Raw genomic sequence first — 11674 nt, 5'->3', positions numbered from 1 at the left:
ATTTGGAAGTGAAAGCCTGATACCAGAATTTGCTTTTTTTGAACTTTTTGAACTTAAAAAAAATGAGATAAAAGTACAAAAAGACTTTTGTTATATATTTCTTCATATTTGGAAGACTCATACCAGAATTTATTATTTGAATTTTGGGACTTAATAAATGAAATGAACAGTAGAGATTTCATTTTGATGGGACAATTTTGAGTTTACTTATAGTAATGACCTAGGAACAGTTTGCTGGAATTGGGTTAAAAATGGAACTGTTTAAATGAAGAAATTTATTGTTTCTACCTAGAGTCAATATGCAGTTTTGTGCATGCATATATGCTTTATTAACTGATAATTCATGAACCGTTTTATGGAACTGTTTATGTAAAAATGGAATTACTTATGGAACTGGTTTTGTGTTATAAATGGAACTGTTTAAACAGAGAAGTTTGGGTTTTCTAACTAGGCTTGAGATTTTATTCAAAAAAAATTTATAAAGAAAGGAAGAAATAATATTCCTTAGTCTACTTAATTTAAAAAATATTTTCTTATTTGAGTGGATTAATGGTTTGTTAGTAAGAAATGCAGGGGGGTATACTAAGATTAAAGTGTAAAGAGTTTTATTATGAAACTGCTTTTGGATGTTTTGCTAAAAGTTTTCAAAGTGTTAATGGTTAGATTGAGAATATTGCTTTTCAATATGGGTTTGTAGGAATTGTGTAAGTTTGGATTTTTCTAATTAGGTTTGAGATTTTGTTTTAAAAATTATAAAGAAAACGAGGAGTTAGGAGTGAATTAAGGTTGAATGTATGTTTGCAGAAATTATGTTAACCTATTGATAGTAATACACCCTGGTTTTGTGAAGTTAAGGAAATATTTAAGTTTGATGTGAATACATCAGAAGTTTTTCCTATGTTCTGTTAGCAAGAAAATTCAAATGATTCTATTAAGACTTAAAGTTGTAAGCCTGAGAAAATTGTTAACTATATATAGCACCATTTATGTTAATTCAAATGGTTCTGTTAAGAAGAGTTTGCTTTGAGTTGTAAGATTGGGAGAATTGTGACTATGTATAGCAATATTTATGTTAACCTATTACTGGTAATGATGAAATAAGGGATTCTTTAAGTTTGCAATTGCATATTAAGAGCTTTAGGTTTAGAAAGGGCTTGATGCAACTAAAGAGAGCTGTAGTCACCTTGGACCAAATCCAAAAGAGAAATGCCATCTTTATCTTCCTCTATTCCCATACTGGGAGGTGTAACAGCTATGGAGATTGCTGTAACCATTAATAACAAGTTATTTTTATATATTAAGAAAGGGGGACCTGTAGGAGCCCATTGTCAGGTTCCTCATGGCTTTACCCAGCAGGTCCTCATAGAGAGGATGATTAGGACCAGGGGCCTGAGTGCAGGTGTCTGAGATGGTCTGCAATTGGCTGTGCTGGGGGGAGGTCTTTTGCTCCACCCCCTTGGCCTCTCTATAAATACCCTGGGGCAGAGACAGTCAGGGCCCATTGGAAAAGGTTCCAGGTCCTCTCGAGGCTATCCTTTATTTTCTATCTGTTTATCTCTGCAATCTGAATCCTTCTATTTAATATTTCCTACTGCTCACACTCAAGAAAACTCTGGGGAGGTGTGGGGTTGGTGGGTAAATGCCCCACAGACCTGAAGATGACCTATGCACTGAGGAGAGAGAACAACACCCCTATGAAGTCAGGGGACGTAATAAACTGCACTACAAGAGTAAAGAAGCAAATGAATGTTTGGGCATTGACAAACTGCAACATCATGGGAAGCAACAGTCACCCATTATTCTGAACTCTGAATGAAATGGGGTTAACTATCTATGAAAGTCTCAAGGCCATGCCTAATGGAAACCCATGTAGGCTGCCTGCAAACCTTCTCTTCTCTCTCTAATGCCCAGATCCAATCCCACAAACTCATCCTGAGTTCTGTAACAGAACACACGTACAAACCTGGCCTTCTGACACATGCTACTCTATAAGGTGGATCTCACAGATATATCCCTTGGGCAACAATTAGGAAGAAGGGAGAACAACAACACTCAGACATTCAATCCTTCCAGTCTCATCCCTGCTCCATTGCCTAGGATAACAACCAACACACAAACTGAGCATGAACATTTTAACCTGGTGCCTACATGGAGCCTTAACTCCTACAATCAAGGGTTGTTGGTGTGAGAAGGTATTCTGCAGGTTGATGAACGAGAAATTGGAAAACCAACAGAGCCACAAATCCTTTGACCTAATCTGTCTTGCCTGAAAATTACAGTGGGGCAATGGTGACACAGAACATATTGGAGGAACCAACCAATTTCTGATTTAATTTAAGGCACACCCCACAAGAGGGAAACCATACCCAACACCACTTGTCTAACAAAGAACCAGAAACGAGACAGCCCAGAGTCTTAGGCTAAGGGCAGACACTACTCATCTAAATATAAAGTCAAAAAATTACCAATCAGTGTATGTATTATAGCTATTAGCTTAGAATATCATGGTACTCTGAACTCAGAGAACAAATGGTTCTCTGATTCATGTGCCAGCACTCACAACCCTTTCCTCCCACTGGGTAGCCATGTTCAATTTGGTAAAAATAAGTGTACATTCATCTTATTTTACTTTATTTCAACATATTTGGTTGTTATCTCTTGAAAACCTTTTCTAAAGAGGGACAGAAAGGGAGTAGGTACTGAGAAGTGGGGACTTGGAAAATTAGAAGGAGTGGAGGGTGGGGAAACTAAAATCACTATAGGTTGTTAGATGAAATAAGTTCATTGTTACACTGAAGGAAAAATAATATGCAAATATTTAAAAATAAAAAAAAACAGAAATGATGGGAAGTATAAACAGAACATAGTTCTATCTATCTATCCATCTATCTGTCTATCTATCTCTATCTACCTATTTATCTCTCGTTTTCTCTCCACTTTCAGACTTCTCAATAACACAGTCCCAGTGATGTTCTACTCATTAGGGTCTACGCTGCTACAAGAGGACAGTTTTTTCCAGAAAGGTCTACAACCTGGAACCTGGATGAACCTTCTGACTTTTAGTCATTGACACTTGGAATGTGTCACATTATCTGACAAGTGGTCAGTCATGAAGGAAATTGCAAGTGTGAAAGACAGAGGCAGCCTGCTGGCCTATGAAAAAGGACAGTCTTATTGCAGAGTTTTGCCAAGAACTTCAAAACATGAAACAATATGTATAGAGGAACACTTCTACTGAGCTGGACATGTAGCTATATGCTACAGTAATAGCTCAGTGTAAAGGAGGTCCTGAGTGAAAGTTCTGACAACTCATGTGAATGCAGGAGGAGAGCTAAACAGGTTGCAGGGTCAATTTCAGTAAGGACTGACAGACATTGTCATATTAGTACTTTTTCAGGCAGTTAAAATAAGAAATGTATATAAACATGTACTATAAACATGCCATAATACTGGCTAAAAACCCACCAGTCAATGACGGAAAAGAACGAAAACAATCTAAACCAAAATGAGGAAACACAAGATTTCCCCATATTTCAACAAAAGATCACATTCCTGTCTGAGAAGATACACTGAGATGGGAAACTGGTTGTTCTTTTCCATACATACAGAAGAAAAATAAATACTATGTTTTTTCATATCACCTAGCACCCAGTACCAAAACATGTCTTCTTTCTCCAGGTGTTCTACTCTCTTTATCCTGATCTCAGACTCACACTTGGCAGAGAATGCTAGAAGCCCAGGATTCTGCAGAGACTGTTGCCAGGAGGAAGAAGTTTCAGTAACTGTCACACTCATTACACTTGTGGATGAAGAGAGAAAACGGCCAGACTCAATGGCAAACAACCTCAATACAGTAAGAAGGGAGGCAAGATAAAACGAATGCCCACATGTCTGAATCCAGGGTGAGACACACAGTGAGTTTCAGAATAACAGGGGCTACAGAGACTTGCCTATCTCAGGAAAATAAAAGTCAAGAAGGAGAGAAAACATCCAGAGGTATACGAGTCTGGGCAGCAAAAGAGCAACAAGTTCGAAAAAGGTAACATGTGCAGCAAGGTTCACCATCAGGCCCTCAAGCATTTGCTTCTACGAACAGCATCCAATTACAAGCATCTTCACGGTAAACAGAAGACCACTGCTTCTGGAAGTTCACCATGATTCTGCCCACCACTGTAAGGATACAGGTTCACGATGGTCCAAGAATCAAACCCTACCAAAAAGGGGTGAAAAGCAGAGAAGAGAGATGTGAGTCCTGCCTGGGGCAACACAGACTAAGGAAGGCCTCTAGGAAAAGACACTCAAAGAGAAAAGTCTTGGAGTTCATCATTCAAGGTGCATTCAATGCACTCAGTCCTGTCCTTCAACACAGTCACAAAGGAGCCCTTTGATCTCTTCCTTGGCTCATGGACAGATGCTGACAGCCCATAAATCAGATCAACTGTAACGGTTTCTCACCTGAGTTCCCTCCACCTAGGTGTTCACCTCCTTCCTGCCCAAGACTACTGACTGTATGTACAGTGCTTGCTGATGGGACACTGTCTGCTAGAAGTTGATACCTCAAAGAAACAGTAGACACAGCTTCAACATGGAACCTTATAAGAAGCTCTGCCAGTACTCTGGAGTAAACCTCATGGGAAGGGGGACTTCCATGCCAGGATTGTCTCTTTCACTAGCCCACACTTCAGCCTCCATGGCTATTTGTCTCCTGGTATCCTATCCAACAAATTCCATCTTTTAGCACAGAATCCAACCTTCCCATTGGCTGCTGCCCGGTTTATGACATCATTGTCCCTCCAACCTTACCACCACCTGGTAGGTTCTTGGGGTTTCCATGGAGATGCCTGTAAACATATTTGGACCATCACAGGTCACCTGTGACCAGAGACCAGTAAGTGCTGTCTGATACCAGACACAATTGCTATTTAGGTCAGCTGATCAGACAAGGACAACCAAATTTCTTCCTACATTGTAGGTTGGATTGCTGATACTCTCCCTCCGACCATGGCAGGTAAGGAAAGAAACTTTAAACATTTCTTTTGATCACATCTCCCCTTATTTTTACTATTCTTTTAAATCTTTTTTGGGGGATACCATTTATGCTGATAGTGATATCTTGAATTGAATGTCACATTTAGGTTTGGTTCTGACTAGGTATATGAGCTTGGACAGACAATTTAATCTCAAGTGTTTTCCATCAACCTCAGGGGATGAGAGTGTCACTAATTCTGGGCTCTGTACTGTCAAGTCTCAAAAGGCAAGTGAACAGTGAATATAATCAGGCCCTTCTTGACGATGCTAAATTCAAGAGACTCAGGAACATGAACAAGATATGCAGAAATCTAGCATTCCTTAACAAGAATGGGACAGACTCCCTCGCATACTATTTCCCATTTATTGTTTCAAGTTCAGGGCTGCTCTAAAAGTAATGTTCACACCAGGAATGGTGACATACACTTGTAATCACAGCATGTAGAGATTGAAGGGATGAAGTTCAGTTCAAGTGTAACTTGGTCTACACTGGCCTGTCTCCACATTCACTAAAATAAATATTAAAAATAGACAAAGAGAATGGCTGCCAATTTTGGAGTTACTTGGACTTCCCTAGATTAAAAAAGGAAACTGACTTAGAGGGCATGGATTCTGAGAAGGCAGGTAATGTAGTGGAAGATATGTTGAGGGAGTTACATGTAAGACAGACACACAGGAAATTGGGGAAGAAGAAAATAAAGTACGAGGAGTGAGAAAATATAGACATACAAGAAGGCACACTGCAGAGTGTTCCTGAAGGCAAACTAAGGTAGTTTGGAACAGAATGTTGCAGACAACCACAGATATTAAATCAAAATAACAAAGGCATTGCATACATTGTACATATATACATTTTATAATTCCCAAGCCATGTACAGACAACCAACCACACTGTTAAGATCAGTCTGAAAAAAGGTTCCATGTCACATACACAAAACAGTATCCTGCTCTGTTTCCAGCCATCCAGTTAAACTCTGCACTGTTCCTATTGTCATATGGGCACTGGTGGTGTTGGATATTGACAACTGGGGCTGGACACTCTGACAGACAGTTGTACACTGCACTATGACAACTGGCATGCCATTGTGTGGGAGCAATTTTCACAAGGGTTTCTCACTAGAAGAGTTATAAGCAATTAACAGTTACTGAGCAACTGGCAAAAAAAATTTGTCCCAGAGTTATATTGAGAAACAATCTAATTCAGATGCAATATTCATTAGAAATATCAAGAGGACACACTACACAGGTGCATACAGGACAAAAATGTTATCAGTTGGTTGTATTCATGAACTCATGTACCCATATGTGTTTAAGGGTTATATAAATAGCAAGAGGACATTAATTATAGAAGGCATGGGACGGAAACAGTAGGAGTTAAGAGGAGAAAGGGATTCTTAGCTTAAATGCAGTGCTTATCTATGAAATTCCCGATACATCATGATTGTAAGAAAGCTCAGAGTAGAGACAAATCTGGTAGACATGGCAAGTAAGTACTGCACTCTGGAGGCAGAGGCAGGCAAGTCTGTGTGATTGCCAAGGCCAGACTGATCTAGGTAGAGAGACCTTTTCTCTCTACATAGAGAAATACCTGCACAGAACAGGACAAAGGCACAGGCATGAGGTTCTCCTTTAAACACTTCTCAGACACAGGTGTGAGGCAGTACCACAGCAAGTATCAGAACAAGACAAAGCAGGGCAAAGAAGGGTGTTGTCCAGTCAGAGAAAGGGTCAATGTGGATCAAATAGGAAGTGCATGCCCACACAGGAAGAACAGGCAGCTCATCAAATGAGTGTCATCCTATCCATTATCAACAATCATTCTGAACCACTTGTTTGGGATATGTGAGGGGAAATAGGTCTCAGACTTTCCCAGACAGGACAAACTGCAGATAATAAAGCTCCTCACAGGAAGCCACACAGATTCCATCTCACTGTTCTTCCCACTTTCCTCTTCCTTCCTACAGAAAATTTCCAAAGTGCACCTTTCTTTGGGACAGAATGTGCTCTGCAGCCTTCTGCACCTGTGCTGAGGAATGCCACGCCCTTAGCAGAAAGTGTGTGCAACTTCTCCATGGTCTCCACCCCAGCTGTGAGTTCAGCATGGCTCCTGCCATCAGACTCCAGCACTTGTTGCCAGCAGCTCATGGATATACCTACCCCTACTTACCAGCTGGCACAACCCTGGTGACTGCGCTGACTGACCAGGGCCAGAGCTCTGCCTCAGCACTCTCCTATCCAGGTGTTCTCCAGTGGGATCCCACGGGAAGCACTGACAGGAGGGGATCTGCATTCCGGGACTTCACTGTACCTGTCATTTACCAGAATACCACATTCTCCTCCTTGTGTATGACAGCCCAGAGTGATAATATTTTAGATACCAATGCCTTAGTCCTTTCCTATCCAACACTGTCTGCCAGCCTTGTTCAGGCCACACCACCACAGTTGCCAAATCAAGGATACAGCCTGGCACCTTCCTACCAGGAAGGCAGCCAGGTCTACAACTATGAACTCAATATCCTGGGCTCTCTGATGGCTGGAGAACTTGGGCAGTGCCTGCAGGCCTGTGGCTCTGTATCTTACTCTGGGGGTCAGGGCTCTGCCCTGCAACCAGAGATAGTGATGATGATAAAGGAGATTTAGCCAAAAAATGTCCAAACACCTTTCTCAACCTCTGCCATCTACTATCCCACACCTGCTCAAGACATGCCAGACACCAGTCTTCAAGGTGAGTAAAGCCAGGAGGGGAGGAGTGAGATCAGCACTCAAAGCAGACACAGTTTCAACTTTCAGCAGTGGATGTCTTCAGGGAGAAAAGATGGGAGTCCTGAGTGCTCAGCCTTGGGTGTGGCTCACCATCCCCATCTTCAGTCTCTATAATGACTGACAATGCAGGGCAGAGTGGCATCCATCCTCCATTAAGACATGTCCATGGAGCACATCATAAACACACATGTCACTGATGTAGCAAATCAGTCCATGCACTGCAATCACTTCCTTCGTAATGAATTGCTCAAGACTGTAGAGGACACCAAGGCCTTTCTGTTTGGGAACACTTTATTTTCTCTGGGTTAAATTCTGACTCTAGTGCAGTGCAAATCCAAACCTGTCCCAGAGGAAGTATAACTCACAGATTACAAGTGCTGGCCCTGCCATTCTCTTACAAGCATAAGTGCATTGAGAGTCCAGAATACCCAGTGTACCAGTGTACAACTGCTAAGTTGGGCAAAGCTTCTCTCTCTCTCTCTCGCTGTCTCTCTCTCTGTCTCTCTCTCTCTGTCTCTCTCTGTCTCTCACTGTCTCTGTCTCTCTGTCTCTCTGTCTCTGTCTCTCTCCCCCCTTTTCTTTGCTATGGTTATTCAGAGGTGAGCCAAGGTTATGCATGATCACTAGGATATGTTCTCTACTACAAGTCACACCCAAGACTAAAGATTTCACCTTCTTAAACCAATTTTCACGTCATTAATAACAAGGCTGTGAAATGTGGAGCTGGAGGAAATCCAGGTTTGTTGAAAGGATTGCCTTGCAGGAGTGAGGAACTGGGTTTGGATACCTGAACCCACTTAAAAAGCCAGGCTACTGGGGGCATTTGAGTAATGGCAAGAAGTTGGCAGACACAGGTAAGTTCTTGAAAATTATGGACCAGACAAGCTGCCTGATAGCAAACTTCCATGAAAATGAGGGTCACTCTTACAGAGACATGGGAAAAGTAAGGGAGGACCACACCCCAAGGGAATTCTGTCACCTCCCCATGATCACTATGCATGCACACAACACACAAACACCAAGGAAAACACAAACATCTGAGAAAACATGATATCACATGGTTACCAAAAATAAGACAGTGGTCACAAGTCTCCCAACAGAGGTGCCGTGCCGCCTGTGCTACTCAAACAGAGCTCATAGGAATGCCTTCCCCACTGCTGTAGGGGTCTGAGTACTGAGGTGCACTGAAAAGTGGGGAGCACCTCACTTACCAGGCACTGACTTCTTCCTTGACTCTTTTTCAGTGGTGAAAATGGAGACATCCCTGGGATTGACAGCTTCAGGCCAGACACTCTGTCTGCTGCAAAGTCCAGACCTCTGCAAGGCCTGCACCCAGGATGTCCAGATGAAGACACCACCTGTCAATGGGGATTGGTCATTAATTGCCCCCTTTGATAGTCCTTCAGAATTCCTGTGCTTGCTTCCTGCTCCAAGCTTGGAACAAACAGAGAATAATGACTTGGATTTGATGACAGCCGATCTATCAACTCCTCTGGATGCCTATGAGGGCATAAAAGAAAACCAAGACCCATCACTTCTCCCTTTAGCACATGCCAACATGCAGCAGGCCCTGAACTACACTGATTCAGGGAAGCTAAAACAGATGCTTTCTCCTGATAATGCCACTTTGGGAAGCAGCAGCCTTGATCAGGAAGAGCCTGGGATGTTGCAAGGTGCAATGGGCTCCAGCATGGACTTTGCAGACTTGACTACACTGGTGGCAGATAGTCACCTTCCCCAACTCTTCAACTCAATCACTGAAATGTACCAATTCCAAGATCCCACAACAACCCAATCCAAAGACATCAGGAGGGATCAGGCCCAGGAAAGCTCTAGCATTATCAGTGTACCTGTGGACCAAGTGAAAGGCCAGAAAGCCTCTGAGATGCTTGATGGGTCTCCTCAGGCCAGAATCCAGCTCCAGGACCTGGTGGAGGAAGAAGAGGCTGTGGGCAGTGATGGGTTCAGTGAAGGGGCTCTTGACAACATGCCTAAGCACTTGGAGGGCAAGGCCCAGAAAGCCACACCTAACATGTCCAGCAGAGGTAGGGCTCAGGGGAAAGACAAGACCAAGAGAACCAGAGAAAACAACTCCAAGAAAACAGAGGAGCTGAAGCAGTCAAGGTACAGAGTCAAGGAGGAAGAAAACACCACCAAGCCAAAGAACCAGAGGAAGAGGAATCCACCCGAGCTCAGCCATGACAGCTTTAAAAAGCCTGGAACTCACCTCGGCATGCACATGCTAGAATCCATGCAAATCTTTCACCCACTGGGGAAGAAGAGTGAGAAGAAAACTGGCATCTCCTCCTCCCAGGCTCGGCTAAACCTCAATAGTAACAAAGATCCCAGGACAGGCCCAGCCACCACATCCCTTCTGGATGTGCCAAGTGATGACCGAGGCCCTGGTAAAACCCCAAGCAATGCTCAGAGACCAGAAAGCAATGCTTACAGGGAGTGTCCATCTCCATCGAAGTATGAGCTGCCCCCACCTGGGATGGTCAAGTTAGTACCTCTGCCTTTCCCAGCCGTGGACAAGCCACAAGCCAGACTGGTTTCTAGAAAGCCTCTCTCCCTGGCTTCACGGAGGCCCCCTGCATTATACCCTGTGGGGCCTCATTCCCACTCGGCTCAGCCTACCACACTCAAGCCATCTAAACCAGCTCCTGCCAGCACTTCTTTGATGGCCTCTGACAAGCCAGTTCTGCCTATTGCTACCAGTGCCACACGACCTAACATAACCAACCCCATCCAGTCTTGCCCTGGGTCTCAGCCAGCTGTCTGCAGGCCAGTATCGTACAGGGCATCATCTCACACTTCACTCCAGAGGGAGCTTGCCGCTGCTGTGAAGAACAAGGCCCCATCAACCCCCAAACCTCAAATCCAATATCTACTGCAAGACTTCAGCCACCAACCAATTCCATGGAGGAAAGTCCACATTCCAGGGCCAGTCAACTCACAGCCCATCACAGAAGAGCAGAGACCAGAGCGGGAGGCCATGAAGAGGCAGGCTCAATGGGAGAGAGAGAATGCTGCCAAGTACACCTCTCTGGGAAAACTGCAGCTTTTCCTCCAGAGGGAGAAGGATATGGAAATTTCTCGATATTATGGCTATGTCATGTAAGAGCAGGCCAGGTTTTTAGAGCAAAGTGCTTTTCAATGTGGATAAGAAGAGATATAAATACCAATACACATGTATACAAGGAGTTTAACAACTTAAATGAAATGTATAGATACATAGGTCCAAATGTAGTAATACGGATAACTATGTAGATATAGATGGATATACAAAATGTCTATATTCACATATATATGAGTACTTAGTAAAACTCCCTAAAAAGTCTTAAGTCTGTTATTTCATCTGTGAGTAAGTTGTCTTTCAATATTTATCTTAACTTTGATAATTTAATTTTTACATTTTCCAAGTACAATATCATATTCTATATGAAATAAAACTCACAAAATACCTTTTAAGTATTAAATCAATTAAATGCTCTAGTTGTATTAAAATTATTATCCTGGAGTTTTTCATTCACAGGACATGGTATGCCTTAAAGCACATACTGAGTATTGAGCACACTTCCTCTTTGACCACAGTCTGACCATTTCTCACCTCTCCCCACAGCACTTAGACATCATTTTTCTGCTACAGAGCTATGCCTCTAATTTCATGAAACACATACATAGGATTTCATTTATGTAAATATAATCTAGGAACCACATATGAAAGAAAACATGGACAGTTTACTGAGCCTGGTTAATTTATATGATAATCTCCACAGATTTGTTTCCTTCACAAAGCATAATTTCATTCTTTTTATGAATTAATAATTTCCCAACGAGTTAATACATCACATTTTCTTTATACTTTTCTCTGTTGTTGACA

The 11674-nt window shown here is 42.5% G+C and overlaps 1 pseudogene; it reads left to right on the top strand.

Moving 5' to 3' along the window:
- Positions 1 to 5001: 5001 nt before the first annotated feature.
- Positions 5002 to 10912, top strand: LOC128124131 (uncharacterized protein C2orf78 homolog; annotated as a pseudogene).
- The last annotated feature ends 762 nt before the right edge of the window (positions 10913 to 11674 follow it).

This window comes from Peromyscus californicus, unplaced genomic scaffold (genome assembly GCF_007827085.1).
Source record: "Peromyscus californicus insignis strain IS unplaced genomic scaffold, ASM782708v3 Scaffold_4__1_contigs__length_199733344, whole genome shotgun sequence".
Taxonomy (NCBI): domain Eukaryota; kingdom Metazoa; phylum Chordata; class Mammalia; order Rodentia; family Cricetidae; genus Peromyscus; species Peromyscus californicus.
The sequence above is the reverse complement of the archived record's forward strand: the minus strand, read 5'-3'. Positions and strand labels throughout refer to the sequence as shown.